This window comes from Salvelinus namaycush, chromosome 33, assembly GCF_016432855.1.
Source record: "Salvelinus namaycush isolate Seneca chromosome 33, SaNama_1.0, whole genome shotgun sequence".
NCBI classification, from domain to species: Eukaryota; Metazoa; Chordata; class Actinopteri; order Salmoniformes; family Salmonidae; genus Salvelinus; species Salvelinus namaycush.
Genome location: NC_052339.1, coordinates 34,712,766 through 34,740,224, shown reverse-complemented (window position 1 = coordinate 34,740,224; position 27,459 = coordinate 34,712,766).

Below are 27,459 nucleotides of genomic sequence, written 5' to 3'. Positions count from 1 at the left end.
TCAGTCCACCCTCTTCCTGGAGGTCTACCGTCCTGTGGGTTTACAGCTCAACCCTCTTCCTGGAGGTCTACCGTCCTGTGGGTTTTCAGTCCAACCCTCTTCCTGGAGATCTACCGTCCTGTAGGTTTACAGTCCAACCCTCTTCCTGGAGATCTACTGTCCTGTTGGTTTACAGTCCAACCCTCTTCCTGGAGATCTACTGTCCTGTAGGTTTTCAGCCAACCCTCTTCCTGGAGATCTACTGTCCTGTAGGTTTACAGTCCAACCCTCTTCCTGAGATCTACTGTCCTGTAGGTTTACAGTCCAACCCTCTTCCTGAAGATCTACCGTCCTGTAGGTTTACAGTCCAACCCTCTTCCTGGAGATCTACTGTCCTGTTGGTTTACAGTCCAACCCTCTTCCTGGAGATCTACTGTCCTGTAGGTTTTCAGTCCAACCCTCTTCCTGAGATCTACTTCCTGTACGTTTTACAGTCCAACCCTCTTCCTGGAGATCTACCGTCCTGTAGGTTTTCAGTCCAACCCTCTTCCTGGAGATCTACTGTCCTGTTGGTTTACAGTCCAACCCTCTTCTGGAATCTACTGTCCTGTAGGTTTTCAGTCCAACCCTCTTCCTGGAGATCTACCGTCCTTTAGGTTTTCAGTCCAACCCTCTTCCTGGAGATCTACTGTCCTGTAGGTTTTCAGTCCAACCCTCTTCCTGGAGATCTACCATCCTGTGCTGTTGCAGTGGGGATATCGGCACTGGGGGACCAGTTTACAGAGACACTGGTGCCTGGACACTTCACTCTCTCCCTCCTTCTCTCTCTCTCTCCCTCTCTCTCTCCCTCCTTCTCTCTCTCTCTCTCAATGTAAGAAATAACACGTAAAAAACAAAATACTGCATAGTTTCCTAGGAACGAGAAGCGAGGCGGCCATCTCTGTCGGCGCCGGAAGTAGATTCACTCATTCATATATCTTTATGTACATATTCTTTATCCCTTTACACTTGTGTGTGTATAAGTAGTAGTTGTGGAATTTTTATGTTAGATTACTCGTTGGTTATTACTGCATTGTCGGAACTAGAAGCACAAGCATTTCGCTACACTCGCATTAACATCTGCTAACCATGTTTGTGACAAATAAAATTTGATTTGATCTCTCTCTCTCCTTCTCCTTCTCTGTCCTTCTTTCTTTCTCTATCCCTCCTGCCTCTCTCTCTCTCTGTGTCTGTTGTCTGTCTGTCTGTCTGTCTGTCTGTCTGTCTGTCTGTCTGTCTGTCTGTCTGTCTGTCTGTCTGTCTGTCTGTCTGTCTGTCTGTCTGTCTGTCTGTCTGTCTGTCTGTCTGTCTGTCTGTCTGTCTGTCTGTCTGTCTGTCTGTCTGTCTGTCTGTGTGGTGTGCATTATGAATGGAGGGCTTTGTCCAGTCTCTATGTTATTCCTGGTGGATTTATTACCTTTGACTTCCTGAAGACTCTTAGCCCAGATGAACTGATGCAATGTTGTCCTTTTTTGTCCACACAATGAAATGGTGTGCATGGCAAAGACAGCACATGAGCCCAAGACATGCTAACCTCTCACCATTACATTAACAAGGCAGGTTAGCAATACATGCTAACCTCTCACCATTACATTACAAGACAGGTTAGCAATACATGCTAACCTCTCACCATTACATTAACAGACAGGTTAGCAATACATGCTAACCTCTCACCATTACATTAACAAGACACGGTTAGCAATACATGCTAACCTCTCACCATTACATTACAAGGCAGGTTAGCAAGACATCTAACCTCTCACCATTACATTAACAAGGCAGGTTGCAAGACATGCTAACCTCTCACCATTACATTAACAAGACAGGTTAGCATACATGCTAACCTCTCACCATTACATTAACAGGGAGGTTAGCATTTTTGTGGGACTATGTTATTTGTGCGTCTAACTTTCTCACTCATCACTATTTACGATTAATTCAGGACTTCATAGTAGCATCCACATTAATGTAGAAGTGTTTAGAACATATTCTAACCTTATTTACAATAAAAGTGACTCCAATGACACAATACTTTATTTACCTTCATTTCTACTGGGCCACAAAATAATCTGAAATACAACCAAAACAAACAGCAAATACATCCCAGTTTGTAGAGTCACAAGCTTGATGTAATCATTGCGTGCTAGGGGAAATGACCAAATACTCAACTCTGATTATTTTAATACACATATAAGTGAATTTGTTCCAATACTTTTGGTCCCCTAAAATGGGGTGTCTATGTACAAAAAAAGTGTTTTAATTTCTTAATGATTCACCCGATATGGATGAAAATAGCCTCGAATGAAAGCTGACAGTCTGCACTTTAGCCTCATGGTGTGTGTGTGTGTGTGTGTGTGTGTGTGTGTGTGTGTGTGTGTGTGTGTGTGTGTGTGTGTGTGTGTGTGTGTGTGTGTGTGTGTGTGTGTGTGTGTGTGTGTGTGTGTGTGTGTGTGTGTGTGTGTGCTCCATTGACCGGGTTAATGGAAGGCAGAGTCAGTAGAGTGTGTTTGATATCATATTAGCCTCATCTCTCCATCATCACACACACTCTATCATCAGCCAGACAAGACACACACACACACACACTCCATCATCAGACACACACTCACTCCATCATCACACACACTCCATCATCAGCCAGACGACACACACACACACTCACTCCATCATCAGACACACACTCACTCCATCATCAGCCAGACAAGACACACACACACACACTCCATCATCAGACACACACACACTCCATCATCAGCCAGACGAGACACACACACACACTCACTCCATCATCACACACACACACTCCATCATCAGCCAGACGAGACAGACAGGATGAGCTTCCAACCCCAGGGACCCACACCACGACCCACTCTCTTCCAGACCTCTGTGTGTAAACAACTTGCTAATAGGAATGTTTCTCTAGGGTTGCTATTTCCAATGTGTACGTAATGTTTCTTCGATTTCTGTTGGTTAGCTGTTGGTTAGCTGTTGGTTAGCTGTTGGTTAGCTGTTGGTTAGCTGTTGGTTAGCTGTTGGATTGCTGTTGGTTAGCTGTTGGTTAGCTGTTGGTTAGCTGTTGGTTAGCTGTTGGTTAGCTGTTGGTTAGCTGTTGGTTAGCTGTTGGTTAGCTGTGCACGTTAGCATCCTGTCCAGGGGGTGTACTTGTGCTGCCTCATGATGCAGAATCAGGAGATGGGCTACTGCCCTATGGACCATTCTGGCCTCAGACAAGGCTTACTTACTAGATTGCTATTGGCTAGCTGTGTACAGTGGCTTGCTATTGGCTAGCTGTGTACAGTGGCTTGCTATTGGCTAGCTGTGTACAGTGGATTGCTATTGGCTAGCTGTGTACAGTGGCTTGCTATTGGCTAGCTGTGTACACTGGATTGCTATTGGATAGTCGCGTTATGTACATAGATGTACGTTACACTTCAGATGTTGATTAGATTAGTGATCTGTTAGGTAACTGATTAGATTAGTGATCTGTTAGGTAACTGATTAGATTAGTGATCTGTTAGGTAACTGATTAGATTAGTGATCTGTTAGGTGACTGATTAGATTAGTGATCTGTTAGGTGACTGGTTAGATTAGTGATCTGTTAGGTGACTGATTAGATTAGTGATCTGTTAGGTGACTGATTAGATTAGTGATCTGTTAGGTAACTGATTAGATTAGTGATCTGTCAGGTAACTGGTTAGATTAGTGATCTGTCAGGTAACTGGTTAGATTAGTGATCTGTCAGGTAACTGGTTAGATTAGTGATCTGTCAGGTAACTGGTTAGATTAGTGATCTGTCAGGTAACTGGTTAGATTAGTGATCTGTTAGGTGACTGATTAGATTAGTGATCTGTTAGGTAACTGATTAGATTAGTGATCTGTCAGGTAACTGGTTAGATTAGTGATCTGTCAGGTAACTGGTTAGATTAGTGATCTGTTAGGTGACTGATTAGATTAGTGATCTGTTAGGTAACTGATTAGATTAGTGATCTGTTAGGTAACTGATTAGATTAGTGATCTGTTAGGTAACTGATTAGATTAGTGATCTGTCAGGTAACTGGTTAGATTAGTGATCTGTCAGGTAACTGGTTAGATTAGTGATCTGTCAGGTAACTGGTTAGATTAGTGATCTGTTAGGTGACTGATTAGATTAGTGATCTGTTAGGTAACTGATTAGATTAGTGATCTGTTAGGTAACTGATTAGATTAGTGATCTGTTAGGTAACTGATTAGATTAGTGATCTGTTAGGTAACTGATTAGATTAGTGATCTGTTAGGTGACTGATTAGATTAGTGATCTGTTAGGTAACTGATTAGATTAGTGATCTGTTAGGTAACTGATTCGATTAGTGATCTGTTAGGTAACTGATTCGATTAGTGATCTGTTAGGTAACTGATTCGATTAGTGATCTGTTAGGTAACTGATTCGATTAGTGATCTGTTAGGTAACTGATTCGATTAGTGATCTGTTAGGTAACTGATTAGATTAGTGATCTGTTAGGTAACTGATTAGATTAGTGATCTGTTAGGTGACTGATTAGATTAGTGATCTGATAGGTAACTGATTAGATTAGTGATCTGTTAGGTAACTGATTAGATTAGTGATCTGTTAGGTGACTGATTAGATTAGTGATCTGTTAGGTAACTGATTAGATTAGTGATCTGTTAGGTAACTGATTAGATTAGTGATCTGTTAGGTGACTGATTAGATTAGTGATCTGTTAGGTAACTGATTAGATTAGTGATCTGTTAGGTAACTGACTCGATTAGTGATCTGTTAGGTAACTGACTAGATTAGTGATCTGTTAGGTAACTGATTAGATTAGTGATCTGTTAGGTAACTGACTCGATTAGTGATCTGTTAGGTAACTGATTAGATTAGTGATCTGTTAGGTAACTGACTCGATTAGTGATCTGTTAGGTAACTGATTAGATTAGTGATCTGATTAGATTAGTGATCTGTTAGGTAACTGACTCGATTAGTGATCTGTTAGGTAACTGATTAGATTAGTCATCTGATTAGATTAGTGATCTGTTCGGTAACTGATTAGATTAATGATCTGTTAGGTAACTGACTCGATTAGTGATCTGTTAGGTAACTGATTAGATTAGTCATCTGATTAGATTAGTGATCTGTTCGGTAACTGATTAGATTAGTGATCTGTTAGGTAACTGATTAGATTAGTGATCTGTTAGGTAACTTGTTAGATTAGTGATCTGTTAGGTAACTTGTTAGATTAGTGATCTGTTAGGTAACTGATTAGATTAGTGATCTGTTAGGTAACTGATTAGATTAGTGATCTGTTAGGTAACTGATTCGATTAGTGATCTGTTAGGTAACTGATTCGATCAGTGATCTGTTAGGTAACTGATTAGATTAGTGATCTGTTAGGTAACTGATTAGATTAGTGATCTGTTAGGTAACTGATTAGATTAGTGATCTGTTAGGTAATTGACTAGATTAGTGATCTGTTAGGTAACTGATTAGATTAGTGATCTGTTAGGTAATTGACTTGATTAGTGATCTGTCAGGTAACTGATTAGATTAGTGATCTGTTAGGTAACTGACTCGATTAGTGATCTGTTAGGTAACTGATTAGATTAGTGATCTGATTAGATTAGTGATCTGTTAGGTAACTGACTCGATTAGTGATCTGTTAGGTATCTGATTAGATTAGTCATCTGATTAGATTAGTGATCTGTTCGGTAACTGATTAGATTAGTGATCTGTTAGGTAACTGACTCGATTAGTGATCTGTTAGGTAACTGATTAGATTAGTGATCTGTTCGGTAACTGATTAGATTAGTGATCTGTTAGGTAACTGATTAGATTAGTGATCTGTTCGGTAACTGATTAGATTAGTGATCTGTTAGGTAACTGATTAGATTAGTGATCTGTTAGGTAACTTGTTAGATTAGTGATCTGTTAGGTAACTGATTAGATTAGTGATCTGTTAAATCATGTACAGTTACATACTGCTTTTCTAACTGTGAATTCATCCTATTATCCCACCGTCTCTCACCCATAAAACATACAGTCAGGTGCAAAATGATTGACACCCGTGATGAAGACGAGCAAAAAGGACTGTATGAAATAAATAATATAAAATACTGAGCTATATTGTACGGCAATAAAAAAAATAAAAGTATATGATCTTGAGTTTGAGTTTATTTTTACAGGGACAGTGCACATTAATCAACGTTTCAGTAAAAGTGCCGGTTTTAGCCAGCCGGCTAATTTTCAACCGCAGTCCCTGGGCAGGTTATTATCTTATTCTAATACAATTGCTCAGAGAAAGAAATGCTGTTTATCAAGTAATATTATAGTTTTATCAAGTAATATTATAGTTTTATCAAGTAATATTATAGTTTTCTCAAGTAATATTATAGTTTTATCAAGTAATATTATAGTTTTATCAAGTAATATTATAGTTTTATCAAGTAATATTATAGTTTTATCAAAAAAGATAGTGGTTGTTTTCAATACCTTTCATTTCCTCACCTTACGAGGATAATGGCACTGAACAACACATGGGGGGGGGGGGGGGCGAGGTGGGGGGTTCTTAGACCGTTCCTCCATACATAATCTTTCCAGATCCTTGATATCCTTCGTCTGCGTTTATGGACTGGCCCTCTTCAATTCAAACCCACAGGTTTTCAACGGGGTTCAAGATCACAGATTGAGATGGCCATTGCAAAATGTTGATTTTTGAGGTCAATTAACCATTTCTTTGTGGATTTTGTTGTCTGCTTGGAGTTTTCGTCTTGCTGGAAGAGCCAATTGCTGCCAAGTCTAAGCCTACTGGCAGAGGCACCCGGGTTTTTAGCTAAAATGTCCTGAGGTTTGGACCTCAGGAAGAGTAGCTGTTGCCTTGGCTCTCACGTAATCATTTCTGTCCATTAAGAACCAACGATGTGCTACCTTTTTGTAGCATTTCTGACAATGCTAACATATTTTTTAGCCAAAGCTCAGAGTTCTATAGCCGGACCAACAACTCAGTTGCTGCACAACAGCAGCAGCTAGCTAGTAGCAGGCTAGCTAGCTAACACCTGTCGGATGAGAAGCAAGATACAAGCAAAGGAAGTTAGGTATATTTAGCTATGGGAGGTTTTTCATATGGCTGAAGTCATCTGTGTAAACTAAATAAGCACTAACAAATAAGATAGCGAACATCTTGCTGCTATTATAGCCAGTTAGCTAGTCTAGCCATTAGATACAAGCCAATGAGACTGTACCATAGCTGTATAGATTGTGCACCACAGCTGGCCGGTGGCACCTTAATTGGGGAGGATGGGCTCATAGTAATGGGTGGAATGGAATCTGTGGGATGGTATTGAACACATCAAACATATGGTTTCCATGTGTTTAATACGATTCCATTTACACTTTAGGAAATTGGGACACTGCCACAAAGCTATAATACATGCAATGGGCATTGCTCATCTAGCTACTCCAGCGTGATACAGTCCAACTGGCTAGCTACTCCAGCGTGATACAGTCCAACTGGCTAGCTACTCCAGCGTGATACAGTCCAACTAGCTAGCTACTCCAGCGTGATACAGTCCAACTGGCTAGCTACTCCAGCGTGATACAGTCCAGCTGGCTAGCTACACCAGCGTGATACAGTCCAACTGGCTAGCTACTCCAGCGTGATACAGTCCAACTAGCTAGCTACTCCAGCGTGATACAGTCCAACTAGCTAGCTACTCCAGCGTGATACAGTCCAACTGGCTAGCTACTCCAGCGTGATACAGTCCAACTGGCTAGCTACTCCAGCGTGATACAGTCCAACTAGCTAGCTACTCCAGGGTGATACAGTCCAACTAGCTAGCTACTCCAGCGTGATACAGTCCAACTAGCTAGGTACTCCAGTGTGATACAGTCCAACTAGCTAGCTACTCCAGTGTGATACAGTCCAACTAGCTAGCTACTCCAGTGTGATACAGTCCAACTAGCTAGCTACTCCAGTGTGATACAGTCCAACTAGCTAGCTACTCCAGTGTGATACAGTCCAACTAGCTAGCTACTCCAGTGTGATACAGTCCAACTAGCTAGCTACTCCAGTGTGATACAGTCCAACTAGCTAGCTACTCCAGTGTGATACAGTCCAACTAGCTAGCTACTCCAGTGTGATACAGTCCAACTAGCTAGCTACTCCAGTGTGATACAGTCCAACTGGCTAGCTACTCCAGTGTGATACAGTCCAGCTAGCTAGCTACTCCAGTGTGATACAGTCCAACTAGCTAGCTACTCCAGTGTGATACAGTCCAACTAGCTAGCTACTCCAGTGTGATACAGTCCAGCTGGCTAGCTACTCCAGTGTGATACAGTCCAGCTGGCTAGCTACTCCAGCGTGATACAGTCCAACTGGCTAGCTACTCCAGTGTGATACAGTCCAACTAGCTAGCTACTCCAGTGTGATACAGTCCAGCTGGCTAGCTACTCCAGCGTGATACAGTCCAACTAGCTAGCTACTCCAGCGTGATACAGTCCAACTGGCTAGCTACTCCAGCGTGATACAGTCCAACTAGCTAGCTACTCCAGGGTGATACAGTCCAACTAGCTAGCTACTCCAGCGTGATACAGTCCAACTAGCTAGGTACTCCAGTGTGATACAGTCCAACTAGCTAGCTACTCCAGTGTGATACAGTCCAACTAGCTAGCTACTCCAGTGTGATACAGTCCAACTTGCTAGCTACTCCAGTGTGATACAGTCCAACTAGCTACCTACTCCAGTGTGATACAGTCCAACTAGCTAGCTACTCCAGTGTGATACAGTCCAACTAGCTAGCTAGTCCAGTGTGATACAGTCCAACTAGCTAGCTACTCCAGTGTGATACAGTCCAACTAGCTAGCTACTCCAGTGTGATACAGTCCAACTGGCTAGCTACTCCAGTGTGACACAGTCCAGCTAGCTAGCTACTCCAGTGTGATACAGTCCAACTAGCTAGCTACTCCAGTGTGATACAGTCCAACTAGCTAGCTACTCCAGTGTGATACAGTCCAGCTGGCTAGCTACTCCAGTGTGATACAGTCCAGCTGGCTAGCTACTCCAGCGTGATACAGTCCAACTGGCTAGCTACTCCAGTGTGATACAGTCCAACTAGCTAGCTACTCCAGTGTGATACAGTCCAGCTGGCTAGCTACTCCAGCGTGATACAGTCCAACTAGCTAGCTACTCCAGTGTGATACAGTCCAACTAACTAGCTACTCCAGCGTGATACAGTCCAACTAGCTAGCTACTCCAGCGTGATACAGTCCAACTAGCTAGCTACTCCAGCGTGATACAGTCCAACTAACTAGCTACTCCAGTGTGATACAGTCCAACTAGCTAGCTACTCCAGTGTGATACAGTCCAACTAGCTAGCTACTCCAGCGTGATACAGTCCAACTAGCTAGCTACTCCAGCGTGATACAGTCCAACTAGCTAGCTACTCCAGCGTGATACAGTCCAACTGGCTAGGAAAAGTGTTCATGATTCTTATATTTTAAAAACACTCAAACAAAATAACAAACGTGAAAACGAAAGCGCACAGTTCTGTCAGGCAGAAAACACGAAACAGAAAACAAGATCCCACAACCTAATGGTGGGAAAAAGGGCTGCCTAAGTATGATCCCCAATCAGAGACAGCGATAGACAGCTGCCTCTGATTGGGAACCACACTCAGCCAGAAACAAAGAAACTGAAAACATAGAATGCCCACCCCAAATCACACCCTGATCTAACCAAATAGAGAAATAAAAAGGCTCTCTAAGGTCAGGGCGTGACAAACAGACCCTCAGCGTCTCTGTCAAGCTGGGGGCATAATATCTAAAAGCTGTCTCCCCATGCCTCTTGTTCCTAGGCTTTGGGATAGATAAAAGGCCAGAGAACCTGAGGGACCTACTGGGTACATAACTTTAAATCATGTCTGACATGTATTGGGGTGCACAATCGTAGAAGAATGTTACAATTAATTCTAAATCTCACATGCAGCTAGGCAACCAGTGCAGAGACCTTTAAAACCGGTGTAATGTGTTCTCTCCGTCTGGTCTTGGTCAGTACCCGTGTTGCAGCATTCTGTATGTTTCTGTATGCAGTTGACCAATGTCTTTCATTGGTAGACCAGACAGGGGAGCATTACAGTAGTCAAGCCTGCTTGTAATAAAAGCATGGATGACTCTCTGTATCAGAGAGAGAAACGGCCACACCTTGGCAATGTTCCTCAGGTGGTTATTAAAAGCTATTTTTGTCAAATTCCTAATGTGGGATTCGAAATTTTGTTCAGAATCTAAAATAACACCTAGGTTTTTTACCTGGTGTTTTATCTTTATTTCCCGTGAATTAAAATGTGCGTCTAGATTCTCTCTCTGTGCTTTGACTCCAACAATAAATAAGTCTTGTCTTGATTCAGGTGGAGGAAGTTGTGAGCCATTCAAGTATTTAAATCACTATACAGTTTATCTGTGGATCTAAGTTCCTCTGGTGCCACAGAAATGTAAAGTTGTGTATCGTCTACGTAGCAGTGAAAATAAATGCTGTGCTTTCTGATAACGCTGCCAAGGGGTAACACATATATACACTGAACAATACCGGACCCAAAATCAAACCTTTTGGAACGACTCATGTGATATGTATTTTCTCTGAGTTATGTTCACCAAGGGTGACAAAAAACTCTCGACCGGTTTAATATGTCCTAAACCAATTTAGACCTGGACCAGAGAGGCCAATCCACCTCTCCAGTCTGTCCAGAAGGACACCCCACCTCTCCAGTCTGTCCAGAAGGACACCCCACCTCTCCAGTCTGTCCAGAAGGACACCCCACCTCTCCAGTCTGTCCAGAAGGACACCCCACCTCTCCAGTCTGTCCAGAAGGACACCCCACCTCTCCAGTCTGTCCAGAAGGACACCCCACCTCTCCAGTCTGTCCAGAAGGACACCCCACCTCTCCAGTCTGTCCAGAAGGACGTCATGGTCAACAGTGTTGAAGGCAGCACTTAAATCTAAGATTACAAGGACAGAGAGCTGTTTGACATCTGCGTTGGCTCTAAGATCATTTATCACACTTTAACTAAGGCTGTCTCTGTGCTCTGGTGGGTACGAAAACATGATTGGAATACAGTTGGCACTTAAAACATATTTTAGCTGTTTGAACACCAATTTCTCCAGAATTTTGCTTAAGAATGGAAGGTTGAACATTTCCCGAAAATTGCTTGGAGCTGAGGAATCTACATTACATTTCTTCAGGCGTTTCATCAGGAATCTACATTACATTTCTTCAGGCGTTTCATCAGGAATCTACATTACATTTCTTCAGGCGTTTCATCAGGAATCTACATTACATTTCTTCAGGCGTTTCATCAGGAATCTACATTACATTTCTTCAGGCGTTTCATCAGGAATCTACATTACATTTCTTCAGGCGTTTCATCAGGAATCTACATTACATTTCTTCAGGCGTTTCATCAGGAATCTACATTACATTTCTTCAGGCGTTTCATCAGGAATCTACATTACATTTCTTCAGGCGTTTCATCAGGAATCTACATTACATTTCTTCAGGCGTTTCATCATAGCAGTTTATAGAGGAAGGTGATTAGAAATAGCTTTGTTCAGATATGTAGATAATAGATATGCAATTAAAAAACAGTTTTGTAGAAGGTGGTGGGGGGATAGGATGGAGAAGGCAGGTAGAAGATTTAAGTTGTGATTTGCAGGGTAGGATTTATCAAACCATCAATTATTCTGATTAATAGTGATCAAGTTAGTAAAATGAGCCCGTCTGGCATTTCTAATGGTCCTCCCTCCTGTGTTCCAATGGCACGTTGTGTTAGCTAATCCAAGTTTATAATTTTAAAAGGCTAATTGATCATTAGAAAACCAAATCTCTAACTCCCTAACTCCCAGATCTGTCTGATCTGTCATCTCTAACCCCCTGGCCACTACTGTCTGATCTGTCATCTCTAACCCCCTGGCCACTACTGTCTGGTCTGTCATCTATAACCCCCTGGCCACTACTGTCTGATCTGTCATCTATAACCCCCTGGCCACTACTGTCTGATCTGTCATCTCTAACCCCCTGGCCACTACTGTCTGATCTGTCATCTCTAACCCCCTGGCCACTACTGTCTGATCTGTCATCTATAACCCCCTGGCCACTACTGTCTGATCTGTCATCTATAACCCCCTGGCCACTACTGTCTGATCTGTCATCTCTAACCCCCTGGCCACTACTGTCTGATCTGTCATCTCTAACCCCCTGGCCACTACTGTCTGATCTGTCATCTATAACCCCCTGGCTACTACTGTCTGATCTGTCATCTCTAACCCCCTGGCCACTACTGTCTGGTCTGTCATCTATAACCCCCTGTAAGATGTAAGATTCTCCTACATGTCCAGAGGAAAACTACAAACAATGCATGCAGGGCAGAATTAGGCCAATATCCACTAATAATAAAAACTAAAAAAAGATATCATTACCAAGCCCTGCAATGCCAAGAGCTGAGCAAAGAAAAGAGTCCCCTCATCCAGCTGGTCCTGGGGCTGAGTTGACAAACCTGTTCTACTAACACACTGAAGCCTCAGTCCCCTCATCCAGCTGGTCCTGGGGCTGAGTTGACAAACCTGTTCTACTAACACACTGAAGCCTCAGTCCCCTCATCCAGCTGGTCCTGGGGCTGAGTTCACAAACCTCTTCTACTAACACACTGAAGCCTCAGTCCCCTCATCCAGCTGGTCCTGGGGCTGAGTTGACAAACCTCTTCTACTAACACACTGAAGCCTCAGTCCCCTCATCCAGCTGGTCCTGGGGCTGAGTTCACAAACCTCTTCTACTAACACACTGAAGCCTCAGTCCCCTCATCCAGCTGGTCCTGGGGCTGAGTTCACAAACCTCTTCTACTAACACACTGAAGCCTCAGTCCCCTCATCCAGCTGGTCCTGGGGCTGAGTTCACAAACCTCTTCTACTAACACACTGAAGTCTCAGGACCAGAACGTCCAATCAATCAGAATAAACCAAATTACAACACGGTCAAAACAAAACCACATTGCTTATTGGGAAACACAAGCACAAACACAAAGCAAAATGCAGTGCTATCTGGCCCTAAATCGACAGTACACCGTGGCAAACTATTTGACTTTGGTTACTAATCAAAACCTTAGAAAAACCTTGACAAAGTACAGGCTCAGTGAGCACAGCTTTGCCTTGCTATGTGTGTGTGTGTGTATTTGCTTTTTGTAGTGCGGTGATTGGTTGAAATTGCGAGCCCTCTTTTTATACTGCGGTGATTGGTCAGTTTTATGCGATATTATTATGATTATTTGACTGTTTTATACGGAAATAGTGCAGTGATTGGTGAAATTTGCAAGACCTCGCATAATATGCAGGGAATTTTAGATTTTGCTAAAAATATTGCGATCGCAGAATCCTGGTTAATGATGAACCGCCTGGCCTTGTGTATGTGACGGTTACCACGGAGACGGCTCCAGTCATGTTGTCAGCCATGCACATTATTAACACAGCGAACAGAGAGAGAGAGAGGGGGAGGGTAGAGAGAGAGGGATGGTAGAGAGAGGGAGAGAGAGAGAGAGGGAGGGTAGAGAGAGGGAGAGAGAGAGAGAGAGATAAAGAGAGAGAGATGGAGGGTAGAGAGAGGGAGAGACAGAAAGGGAGGGGAAAGGTTGAGAGAGGGAGAGAGAGAGAAAGAGAGAGAGAGAGGGGGAGGGTAGAGAGAGGGAGAGAGAGAAAGAGAAAGAGAGAGAGGGAGGGTAGAGAGAGGGAGAGAGAGAAAGAGAGAGGGAGAGAGGGAGGGTAGAGAGAGGGAGAGAGAGAAAGAGAGAGGGAGGGTAGAGAGAGGGAGAGAGAGAGAGAGGGAGGGTAGAGAGAGGGAGAGAGAGAGAGAGGGAGGGTAGAGAGAGGGAGAGAAAGAGAGAGAGAGGGAGGGTAGAGAGAAAGAGAGAGAGAGGGAGGGTAGAGAGAGGGAGAGAGAGAAAGAGAGAGGGAGGGTAGAGAGAGGGAGAGAGAGAAAGAGAGAGAGGGAGGGTAGAGAGAGAGAGAAAGAGAGAGAGGGAGAAAGAGAGAGAGAGAGAGAGAGAGAGAGAGAGAGGGAGGGTAGAGAGAGGGAGGGTAGAGAGAGGGAGGGTAGAGAGAGGGAGGGTAGAGAGAGGGAAGAGAGAGAGAGAGAGAGAGAGGGAGGGTAGAGAGAGGGAGAGAGAGAGGGAGGGTAGAGAGAGGGAGAGAGAGAGAGAGGGAGGGTAGAGAGAGGGAGAGAAAGAGAGAGAGAGGGAGGGTAGAGAGAAAGAGAGAGAGAGGGAGGGTAGAGAGAGGGAGAGAGAGAAAGAGAGAGGGAGGGTAGAGAGAGAGAGAGAGAGAGAGAGAGAGAGAGAGAGAGAGAGAGAGAGAGAGAGAGAGAGAGAGAGAGAGAGAGAGAGAGAGAGAGAGAGAGAGAGAGAGAGAGAGAGAGAACTGCATTTCCTATTACAGTGTAACAAATTCTCAGACCTAAGATTATCTTTCTTTCCCAAAATAATTATTCGGACAAAGAATATGAAACTATATAGGATGAAGATAAAATCTAACATTTATTGGGTGAAAAGCCAAATATGTGTCCTCCTGCCACAAGCTGAGGGACAGCCAGTGAAAAGTGCAATGTAACGTCAATAATATTTCCCATCATGTTTTGTTTTGTCTTTCATAACATGTCATGTGTCTTCTCAGTCATGTTGACACTGGTCCACGACCGTTGCTTTAATGTATTTGTTGTTGTAGTTGTTGTAAATGGTAATCCCATGTCCACTACTACTGTTATTATTGCTGTTGGTCCCACCATTTGTCACGTTCCTGACCTGTTTTCCATTGTTTTTGTATGTGTTTAGTTGGTCAGGGCGTGAGGTGGGGTGGGCATTCTATGTTATGTGTTTCTATGTTGGGTTTAATGTGTTGCCTGATATGGTTCTCAATTAGAGGCAGGTGTTTGACGTTTCCTCTGATTGAGAACCATATTAAGGTAGGCTGTTCTCACTGTTTGTTTGTGGGTGATTGTTGCTGTGTCTGTGTTTGTTACGCCACACGGTACTGTCTCGTCTCGTTCATTTCGTTCATTCCTGTTCGTGCGTTCTTCGTTATATGTAGTTCTCATGTTCAGGTCTGTTTAACGTCGTTTGTTGTTTTGTAATTATCAAGTGTATTTTCGTGTCAGTGTTCGTCTTGTCAATTAAATTCATCATGTATTCATCACCCGCTGCGCCTTGGTCCACTCTCTCACCAAAAGACGACCGTTACAGAATCACCCACCAAACAAGGACCAAGCAGCGTGAAAGCAACAGCAGCGATCGCAGGATTTCTGGACATGGGAGGAAATACTGGACGGTAAAGGTCCATGGGCTCAACCTGGAGAATATCGCCGCCCTCGTGAAGAGCTGGAGGCAGCTAAAGCCGAGAGGCGGCGGTATGAGGAGGCAGCACGGAAGCAGGAGAAGGATCTGGGCTACACTACGTGGGAGGAGATCGACAGGTGGGCGATCGACCCAAGGAGAGTGCCGGAGCCCGCCTGGGATTCTCTGGCACAGTGTGAGGAGGGATACCGGCGAATGGAGGCAGCACGACGACGCGGTAGGAAGCCTGTTAGTCAAGCCCAAAAATTTCTTGGGGGGGGGGGGGCTAAAGGGTAGTGTGGCGAAGTCAGGTAGGAGACCTGCGCCAACTTCCCGATCTTACCGTGGAGAGCGAGAGTACGGGCAGACACCGTGTTATGCGGTAGAGCGCACGGTGTCTCCTGTACGTGTGCTTAGCCCGGTGCGGGTTATTCCACCTCCCCGCACTGGCAGGGCTAGATTGAGTATTGAGCCGGATGTCATGAAGCCGGCCCAACGCATCTGGCCACCAGTGCGTCTCCTCGGGCCGGCATACATGGCACCAGCCTTACGCATGGTGTCCCCGGTTCGCCTACATAGCCCAGTGCGGGTTATTCCACCTCCCCGCACTGGTCGGGCTACGGGGAGCATACAACCAGGTAAGGTTGGGCAGGCTCAGTGCTCAAGGGAGCCAGTACGCCTGCATGGTCCGGTATATCCGGCGCCACCTCCCCGCCCCAGCCCAGTACCACCAGTGCTTACACCACGCACCAGGCTTCCTGTGCGTCTCCAGAGCCCTGTTCCTCCTCCACGCACTAGCCCTGTGGTGCGTGTCTCCAGCCCATTACCACCAGTGCCGGCACCACGCACCAGGCTTCCTGTGTGTCTCCAGAGCCCTGTTCCTCCTCCACGCACTAGCCCTGTGGTGCGTGTCTCCAGCCCATTACCACCAGTGCCGGCACCACGCACCAAGCCTCCTGTGTGTCTCCAGAGCCCTGTTCCTCCTCCACGCACTAGCCCTGTGGTGTGTGTCTCCAGCCCATTACCACCAGTGCCTACACCACGCACCAAGCCTCCTGTGTGTCTCCAGAGCCCTGTTCCTCCTCCACGCACTAGCCCTGTGGTGTGTGTCTCCAGCCCATTACCACCAGTGCCTACACCACGCACCAAGCCTCCTGTGCGCCTCCAGAGTCCTGTGCGTCCTGTTGCTGCTCCCCGCACTAGCCTGAAGGTGCGTGTCCTTAGCCCGGTACCTCCAGTTCCGGTACCACGCACCAGGCCTACAGTGCGTCTCAGCCGGCCAGAGTCTGCCGTCTGCCCAGCGGCGCCTGAACTGCCCGTCTGCCCAACGCCGTCTGAACTGCCCGTCTGCCCAACGGCGCCTGAACTGCCCGTCTGCCCAACGCCGTCTGAACTGTCCGTCTGCCAAGCGCCGCATGAACTGCCCGTCTGTACTGAGCCTTCAAAGCCGCCCGTCTGTACTGAGCCTTCAAAGCCGCCCGTCTGTCATGAGCCTTCAGAGCCATCTGCCAGACAGGAGCCGCTAGAGCCGTCCGCCAGACAGGAGCCGCTAGAGCCGTCCGCCAGACAGGAGCAGCCAGAGCCTTCCGCCAGACAGGAGCAGCCAGAGCCTTCTGCCAGACAGGAGCAGCCAGAGCCGACAGCCAGACAGGAGCAGCCAGAGCCGACAGCCAGCCATGAGCAGCCAGAGCCGACAGCCAGCCATGAGCAGCCAGAGCCGACAGCCAGCCATGAGCAGCCAGAGCCGCCAGCCAGCCATGAGCAGCAAGAGCCGCCAGCCAGCCATGAGCAGCAAGAGCCGCCAGCCAGCCATGAGCAGCAAGAGCCGCCAGCCAGCCAGGATCCGCCAGAGCCAGCCAGCCAGGATCCGCCAGAGCCAGCCAGCCAGGATCCGCCAGAGCCAGCCAGCCAGGATCCGCCAGAGCCAGCCAGCCAGGATCCGCCAGAGCCAGCCAGCCAGGATCCGCCAGCCAGTCCGGAGCCGCCACTCAGTCCGGAGCCGCCACTCAGTCCGGAGCCGCCACTCAGTCCGGAGCTGCCCCTCAGTCCGGAGCTGCCCCTCATTCCAGTGGGGTTAATTTGGAGGGTGGCCATTGGGAGGAGGCTACGGAAGCGGGGATTGACTATGGTGGGGTGGGGACCACGTCCGGAGCCGGAGCCGCCACCGTGGACAGATGCCCACCCAGACCCTCCCCTAGACTTTGGTTGTGCGCCCGGAGTTCGCACCTTGAGGGGGGGGTTCTGTCACGTTCCTGACCTGTTTTCCATTGTTTTTGTATGTGTTTAGTTGGTCAGGGCGTGAGTTGGGGTGGGCATTCTATGTTATGTGTTTCTATGTTGGGTTTAATGTGTTGCCTGATATGGTTCTCAATTAGAGGCAGGTGTTTGACGTTTCCTCTGATTGAGAACCATATTAAGGTAGGCTGTTCTCACTGTTTGCTTGTGGGTGATTGTTCCTGTGTCTGTGTATGTCGCACCACACGGGACTGTTTCGTTTGTGTTCGTGTATGTGTTCGTTCCTGTTCGTGCGTTATGTTATCTCGTTCAGGTTTGTTCACATCGTTTCTTGTTTTGTAGCTTATTCAAGTGTATAATCAGCCCCCTTTAATCAGCCCCCTGGTCCTGCTACTGTCTCCTCTCTGACCTCTGTAATCAGCCCCCTGGTCCTGATACTGTCTCCTCTCTGACCTCTTTAATCAGCCCCCTGGTCCTGATACTGTCTCCTCTCTGACCTCTTTAATCAGCCCCCTGGTCCTGCTACTGTCTCCTCTCTGACCTCTTTAATCAGCATCCTGGTCCTGCTACTGTCTCCTCTCTGACCTCTTTAATCAGCATCCTGGTCCTGCTACTGTCTCCTCTCTGACCTCTTTAATCAGCCCCCTGGTCCTGATACTGTCTCCTCTCTGACCTCTTTAATCAGCCCCCTGGTCCTGATACTGTCTCCTCTCTGACCTCTTTAATCAGCATCCTGGTCCTGCTACTGTCTCCTCTCTGACCTCTTTAATCAGCCCCCTGGTCCTGCTACTGTCTCCTCTCTGACCTCTTTAATCAGCATCCTGGTCCTGATACTGTCTCCTCTCTGACCTCTTTAATCAGCATCCTGGTCCTGATACTGTCTCCTCTCTGACCTCTTTAATCAGCATCCTGGTCCTGCTACTGTCTCCTCTCTGACCTCTTTAATCAGCATCCTGGTCCTGCTACTGTCTCCTCTCTGACCTCTTTAATCAGCCCCCTGGTCCTGCTACTGTCTCCTCTCTGACCTCTTTAATCAGCATCCTGGTCCTGATACTGTCTCCTCTCTGACCTCTTTAATCAGCATCCTGGTCCTGATACTGTCTCCTCTCTGACCTCTTTAATCAGCCCCCTGGTCCTGCTACTGTCTCCTCTCTGACCTCTTTAATCAGCCCCCTGGTCCTGCTACTGTCTCCTCTCTGACCTCTTTCTTCATTATCCTGCGCTATCATCCTGTCTGTGTCAACTGGATTAGGTTTATGTGAGTGATAATGCGCGAGAAGCTTGTGTTTTATGGATAATGGCACGTTGAGGGCCGGCAAACCGTGCCATTATATCTTCCAAACACCGGCTTCAAGGGCATTATAACGTTTATACAACCGTTACCAACATATTAAAATAATTATTGACAAATATTCATAATTTTTTTTGGTGGGGGGGGGGGGGTTGATTTATTTATACTGTTTCATCCTTCCACGAGGAAAAAGTCCTGAGGTTGCTACCCAAGCTGTCGTTTTGTTTCCAGCCAAGGTTCACTAGTTTTGATGGCTGTCTGTCTGTCTCTTCCTGACTCCCGACATGATTGTTACTAATGGGACAATTCAATACTGAAACAATGTTGCAAAAATACTGAGGCAAACAGTAAAGTTTATACAAATCTCAGCTGTTTGAAAACCAATTGCTAGTTTAAAATAAATGTGAGATAATGTCTAGATGCTTTTCTACACTGGAGGTCAAGTTTATAAATTGCCTGGCTGGGCTGACGAGACAGTGGGTTGCGCAGTGAGATGGAAAGGTAAATAGGCACTTTAACTTCATCGCTTCAGCCGGTGGTAACTTGGTGAATTGGTTTTTTATTGGTTTTAACCAATCAGCATCCAGGATTAGACTCACCCGTTGCATATTATGGAGCATCCTGACCTGCGCTACTATCTTACTGTCTGTCTCAACTAGAGCCCGTAAATATATCCCAAATGGCACCTACTGTAAATGGCGTCCTGCGTGCCAGTCTGTTTAGCTATCATTCCACCTACTGTAAATGGCGTCCTGTGTGCCAGTCTGTTTAGCTATCATTCCACCTACTGTAAATGGCGTCCTGCGTGCCAGTCTGTTTAGCTATCATTCCACCTACTGTAAATGGCGTCCTGCGTGCCAGTCTGATTAGCTAGCATTCCACCTACTGTAAATGGCGTCCTGCGTGCCAGTCTGATTAGCTAGCATTCCACCTTCTGTAAATGGCGTCCTGCGTGCCAGTCTGATTAGCTAGCATTCCACCTACTGTAAATGGCGTCCTGCGTGCCAGTCTGATTAGCTAGCATTCCACCTTCTGTAAATGGCGTCCTGTGTGCCAGTCTGTTTAGACATCATTCCACCTACTCTAAATGGCGTCCTGTGTGCCAGTCTGTTAAGCTACCATGCCACTCCTCATCACTCCTAGTCATGTTTGGCATGAGTGGAATGTTAGCACAAAGCAGGCTGATATCACCAGGGTAACCAAATGGCACCTTCACCTGTAAAGGTGTCCCACTTACCAACAACAACAGGAGGTCATTGTTTTGCAGGGAGACGTACCACATGACGTACCACATGACGTACCACGTCATTTTGTGCTGGTATTTGACTATTATGAGTTGGCTGACATAACGTTTGAATGACATAGCATTTTGTTACAGTATTCCATTGCTGTACAGTTGTGGCCGAAAGTTTTGAGAATGACACAAATATTAATTTTCACAAAGTCTGCTGTCTCAGTTTGTATGATGGCAATTTGCATATACTCCAGAATGTTATGAAGAGTGATCAGATGAATTGCAATTAATTGCAAAGTCCCTCTTTGCCATGCAAATGAACTGAATCCCCAAAAAACATTTCCACTGCATTTCAGCCCTGCTACAAATGGACCAGCTGACATCATGTCAGTGATTCTCTCGTTAACACAGGTGTGAGTGTTGACGAGGACAAGGCTGGAGATCACTCTGTCATGCTGATTGAGTTCGAATAATAGACTGGAAACTTCAAAAGGAGGGTGGTGCTTGGAATCATTGTTCTTCCTCTGTCAACCATGGTTACCTGCAAGGAAACACGTGCCGTCATCATTGCTTTGCACAAAAAGGGCTTCACAAGCAAGGATATTGCTGCCAGTAAGATTGCACCTAAATCAACCGTTTATCGGATCATCAAGAACTTCAAGGAGAGCGGTTCAATTGTTGTGAAGAAGGCTTCAGGACGCCCAAGAAAGTCCAGCAAGCGCCAGGACCGTCTCCTAAAGTAGATTCAGCTGTGGGATCGGGGCACCACCAGTGCAGAGCTTGCTCAGGAATGACAGCAGGCAGGTGTGAGAGCATCTGCACGCACAGTGAGGCGAAGACTTTTGGAGGATGGCCTGGTGCCTAAGAACACAGCCATGAATAAAGAATGGTACCAACACATCCTCCGAGAGCAACTTCTCCCAACCATCCAGGAACAGTTTGGTGACGAACAAGGCCTTTTCCAGCATGATGGAGCACCTTGCCATAAGGCAAAAAACTAAGTGGCTCGGGGAACAAAACATCGATATTTTGGGTACATGGTCAGGAAACTCCCCAGACCTTAATCCCATTGAGAACTTGTGGTCAATCCTCAAGAGGCGGGTGGACAAACAAAAACCCACAAATTCTGACAAACTCCAAGCATTGATTATGCAAGAATGGGCTGCCATCAGTCAGGATGTGGCCCAGAAGTTAATTGACAGCATGCCAGGGCGGATTGCAGAGGTCTTGAAAAAGAAGGGTCAACACTGCAAATATTGACTCTTTGCATCAACTTCATGTAATTGTCAATAAAAGCCTTTGACACTTCTGAAATGCTTGTATTTATACTTCAGTATTCCATAGTAACATCTGACAAAAATATCTAAAGACACTGAAGCAGCAAACTTTGTGAAAATTAATATTTGTGTCATTCTCAAAACTTTTCGCCACGACTGTAGTTGAGAACATGTTCTCAGTCAACCTGGTGAAATAAGGGTAGACAAATAGTAGATGCTTTTATAAATCTAAATCCTCCTTTTCAAAACACCTCTGTTGGCATTTAGAAGTGATATTCTTCAAGAAGGGGTAAGTATCATTAATTTCTAAGTCCAAAAATGAATGTATCGACTGCTGATTGCCCCTTTAAGTCTTATGTAGCAGAAGTACATTAGAATATATCTGTCCTACAGCCGTCACCTCTAGCGTCACTGCCAGCCATTGATACTAACCCCCACTGACGAACATGAATCATTCTGAAATGATTTGGGTGTCTGGTTTCTCTGGCCCACTGATAGAGTTAGTCAGGCTTAAGTAATCCTGACTTAACACTGGGTTTTCAGATACCTTCTAAAGTCACACAGGTTGGGTTCCACACCAGTGTTAATTTGTGCAGACGTTTTGTTATGCTACTGATACTTTAGTGTGTGTGTGTGTGTGTGTGTGTGTGTGTGTGTGTGTGTGTGTGTGTGTGTGTGTGTGTGTGTGTGTGTGTGTGTGTGTGTGTGTGTGTGTGTGTGTGTGTGTGTGTGTGTGTGTGTGTGTGTGTGTGTGTGTGTGTGGAGGAGAGACTACAACAGTACTAGACTAACCCCGCTGAGAGCCATAGCTTTTGGCATTCCTTTTGGGGTCATGGCTGAAGGTATTGTCCTGGTTAGAAACATGTCACATGACAAATTATCAAGATTAGTTCAGTACGTTGCCCAGTGTAAAGTTCGGTACAGTATGTTGCCCAGTGTAAAGTTCGGTACAGTATGTTGCCCAGTGTAAAGTTCAGTACAGTACGTTGCCCAGTGTAAAGTTCAGTACAGTATGTTGCCCAGTGTAAAGTTCAGTACAGTACGTTGCCCAGTGTAAAGTTCAGTTCAGTATGTTGCCCACTGTAAAGTTCAGTACAGTATGTTGCCCAGTGTAAAGTTCAGTACAGTATGTTGCCCAGTGTAAAGTTCAGTACAGTACGTTGCCCAGTGTAAAGTTCAGTACAGTATGTTGCCCAGTGTAAAGTTCAGTATAGTACGTTGCCCAGTGTAAAGTTCAGTTCAGTATGTTGCCCAGTGTAAAGTTCAGTACAGTATGTTGCCCAGTGTAAAGTTCGGTTCAGTATGTTGCCCAGTGTAAAGTTCAGTACCGTATGTTGCCCCGTGTAAAGTTCGGTACAGTATGTTGCCAGTGTAAAGTTCAGTACAGTATGTTGCCCAGTGTAAAGTTCAGTACCGTATGTTGCCCCGTGTAAAGTTCGGTACAGTATGTTGCCAGTGTAAAGTTCGGTGTAAAGTTCGGTACAGTATGTTGCCCAGTGTAAAGTTCGGTGTAAAGTTCGGTACAGTTTGTTGCCCAGTGTAAAGTTCGGTACAGTTTGTTGCCCAGTGTAAAGTTCGGTACAGTATGTTGCCCAGTGTAAAGTTCGGTACAGTATGTTGCCCAGTGTAAAGTTCGGTACAGTATGTTGCCCAGTGTAAAGTTCGGTACATTATGTTGCCAGTGTAAAGTTCGGTGTAAAGTTCGGTACAGTATGTTGCCCAGTGTAAAGTTCGGTACAGTATGTTGCCCAGTGTAAAGTTTGGTTCAGTATGTTGCCCAGTGTAAAGTTCGGTACAGTATGTTGCCAGTGTAAAGTTCAGTACAGTATGTTGCCCAGTGTAAAGTTCGGTACAGTATGTTGCCCAGTGTAAAGTTCGGTTCAGTATGTTGCCAGTGTAAAGTTCGGTACAGTATGTTGCCCAGTGTAAAGTTCGGTACAGTATGTTGCCAGTGTAAAGTTCGGTACAGTATGTTGCCCAGTGTAAAGTTCAGTACAGTATGTTGCCCAGTGTGGGGTTCGGTACAGTATGTTGCCAGTGTAAAGTTCAGTACAGTATGTTGCCCAGTGTGGGGTTCGGTACAGTACGTTGCCCAGTGTAAAGTTCAGTACAGTATGCTGCCCAGTGTAAAGTTCAGTACAGTATGTTGCCCAGTGTAAAGTTCAGTACCGTATGTTGCCCCGTGTAAAGTTCAGTACAGTATGTTGCCCAGTGTAAAGTTCAGTACAGTACGTTGCCCAGTGTAAAGTTCAGTACCGTTTGTTGCCCAGTGTAAAGTTCAGTACCGTATGTTGCCCCGTGTAAAGTTCAGTACAGTATGTTGCCAGTGTAAAGTTCAGTACAGTATGTTGCCCAGTGTAAAGTTCAGTACCGTATGTTGCCCCGTGTAAAGTTCAGTACAGTACGTTGCCCAGTGTAAAGTTCAGTACCGTTTGTTGCCCAGTGTAAAGTTCAGTACCGTATGTTGCCCCGTGTAAAGTTCAGCACAGTATGTTGCCAGTGTAAAGTTCGGTACAGTATGTTGCCCAGTGTAAAGTTCGGTTCAGTATGTTGCCCAGTGTAAAGTTCGGTACAGTATGTTGCCCAGTGTAAAGTTCGGTACAGTATGTTGCCCAGTGTAAAGTTCGGTACAGTATGTTGCCCAGTGTAAAGTTCGGTTCAGTATGTTGCCCAGTGTAAAGTTCGGTACAGTATGTTGCCCAGTGTAAAGTTCGGTACAGTATGTTGCCCAGTGTAAAGTTCGGTACAGTATGTTGCCCAGTGTAAAGTTCGGTACAGTATGTTGCCCAGTGTAAAGTTCGGTACAGTATGTTGCCCAGTGTAAAGTTCGGTACAGTATGTTGCCCAGTGTAAAGTTCAGTACAGTATGTTGCCCAGTGTAAAGTTCAGTACAGTATGTTGCCCAGTGTAAAGTTCGGTACAGTATGTTGCCCAGTGTAAAGTTCGTTACAGTATGTTGCCAGTGTAAAGTTCGGTGTAAAGTTCGGTACAGTATGTTGCCCAGTGTAAAGTTCGGTACAGTATGTTGCCAGTGTAAAGTTCGGTGTAAAGTTCGGTACAGTATGTTGCCCAGTGTAAAGTTCGGTGTAAAGTTCGGTACAGTTTGTTGCCCAGTGTAAAGTTCGGTACAGTTTGTTGCCCAGTGTAAAGTTCGGTACAGTATGTTGCCCAGTGTAAAGTTCGGTACAGTATGTTGCCCAGTGTAAAGTTCGGTACAGTATGTTGCCCAGTGTAAAGTTCGGTACATTATGTTGCCAGTGTAAAGTTCGGTGTAAAGTTCGGTACAGTATGTTGCCCAGTGTAAAGTTCGGTACAGTATGTTGCCCAGTGTAAAGTTTGGTTCAGTATGTTGCCCAGTGTAAAGTTCGGTACAGTATGTTGCCAGTGTAAAGTTCAGTACAGTATGTTGCCCAGTGTAAAGTTCGGTACAGTATGTTGCCCAGTGTAAAGTTCGGTTCAGTATGTTGCCAGTGTAAAGTTCGGTACAGTATGTTGCCCAGTGTAAAGTTCGGTACAGTATGTTGCCCAGTGTAAAGTTCGGTACAGTATGTTGCCCAGTGTAAAGTTCGGTACAGTATGTTGCCCAGTGTAAAGTTCGGTACAGTATGTTGCCCAGTGTAAAGTTCGGTACAGTATGTTGCCCAGTGTAAAGTTCGGTACAGTATGTTGCCCAGTGTAAAGTTCGGTACAGTATGTTGCCCAGTGTAAAGTTCGGTGTAAAGTTTGGTACAGTATGTTGCCCAGTGTAAAGTTCGGTACAGTATGTTGCCAGTGTAAAGTTCGGTGTAAAGTTCGGTACAGTATGTTGCCCAGTGTAAAGTTCGTTACAGTATGTTGCCAGTGTAAAGTTCGGTGTAAAGTTCGGTACAGTATGTTGCCCAGTGTAAAGTTCGGTACAGTATGTTGCCAGTGTAAAGTTCGGTGTAAAGTTCGGTACAGTATGTTGCCCAGTGTAAAGTTCGGTGTAAAGTTCGGTACAGTTTGTTGCCCAGTGTAAAGTTCGGTACAGTTTGTTGCCCAGTGTAAAGTTCGGTACAGTATGTTGCCCAGTGTAAAGTTCGTTACAGTATGTTGCCCAGTGTAAAGTTCGGTACAGTATGTTGCCCAGTGTAAAGTTCGGTACATTATGTTGCCAGTGTAAAGTTCGGTGTAAAGTTCGGTACAGTATGTTGCCCAGTGTAAAGTTCGGTACAGTATGTTGCCCAGTGTAAAGTTCGGTACAGTATGTTGCCAGTGTAAAGTTTGGTGTAAAGTTTGGTACAGTATGTTGCCCAGTGTAAAGTTCGGTACAGTATGTTGCCAGTGTAAAGTTCGGTGTAAAGTTCGGTACAGTATGTTGCCCAGTGTAAAGTTCGGTACAGTATGTTGCCAGTGTAAAGTTCGGTGTAAAGTTCGGTACAGTATGTTGCCCAGTGTAAAGTTCGGTACAGTATGTTGCCAGTGTAAAGTTCGGTGTAAAGTTCGGTACAGTATGTTGCCCAGTGTAAAGTTCGGTGTAAAGTTCGGTACAGTTTGTTGCCCAGTGTAAAGTTCGGTACAGTTTGTTGCCCAGTGTAAAGTTCGGTACAGTATGTTGCCCAGTGTAAAGTTCGGTACATTATGTTGCCAGTGTAAAGTTCGGTGTAAAGTTCGGTACAGTATGTTGCCCAGTGTAAAGTTCGGTACAGTATGTTACCCAGTGTAAAGTTCGGTGTAAAGTTCGGTACAGTATGAAAGGCACACGGACACCCACACTTCAGCTTGAATAGTTTTTTATCTGCAGTAAAAGATATCAAACAGTATGATAACAGGAATTACAGGACGGTAACAGCCACACGTTCACTGCTCTCAGAATATCTCTCAAACCACAATGTGATCGTATAGTATACGATTGAAGTCTGAAGTTTACATACACTTAGTTTGGAGTCATTAAAACTCGCTTTACAGCCACTCCACAAATTTCTTGTGAACAAACTATAGTTTTGGCAAGTCGGTTAGGACATCTACTTTGTGCATGACACAAGTAATTTTTCCAACAATTGTTTACAGACAGATTATTTCACTGTATCACAATTCCAGTGGGTCAGAAGTTTACATACACTAAGTTGACTGTGCCTTTAAACAGCTTGGAAAATTCCAGAAAATGATGTCATGGCTTTAGAAGCTTCAGATAGGCTAATTGACATCATTTGAGTCAGTTGGAGGTGTACCTGTGGATGTATTTCAGTGCCTCTTTGCTTGACATCATAGGAAAATCAAAAGAAATCAGCCACGACCTCAGAAAAAAAATTGTAGACCTCCACAACTCTGGTTCATCCTTGGGAGCAATTTCCAAACACCTGAAGGTACCACATTCATCTGTACAAACAATAGCATACAGGTATAAACACCATGGGACCACGCAGCCGTCATACCACTCAGGAAGGAGACGCGTTCTGTCTCCTAGAGATAAACGTACTTTGGTGCGAAAAGAGCAAATTACTTTTCCAGACTATGGTTTGTAACTGCACATGGGGACAAAGATCGTACTTTTTGGAGAAATGTCCTCTGGTCTGATGAAACAAAAATAGAACTGTTTGGCCATAATGACCATCGTTATGTTTGGAGGAAAAAGGGGGAGGCTTGCAAGCCGAAGAACACCATCCCAACTGTGAAGCACGGGGGTGGCAGCATCATGTGGGGGTGCTTTGCTGCAGGAGGGACTGGTGCACTTCACAAACTAGATTGCATCATGAGGGGGGGAAATTATGTGGATATATTGAAGCAACATCTCAAGACTTCAGTCAGGAAGATAAAGCTTGGTCGCAAATGGGTCTTCCAAATGGACAATGACCCCAAGCATACTTCCAAAGTTATGGCAAAATGGCTTAAGGACAACAAAGTCAAGGTATTGGAGTGACCATCACAAAGCCCTGACTCAGTTACACCAGCTCCGTCAAGAGGAAGGGGCCAAAATTCACCTGTAACGATATTCGTCTTCGTCGGATGAGGAGGAAGGATAGGACCAAAACGCAGCGTGGTCATGTTAATTTAATAAATAACCTGAACACTGAAATAACAAAAACAACAAAGA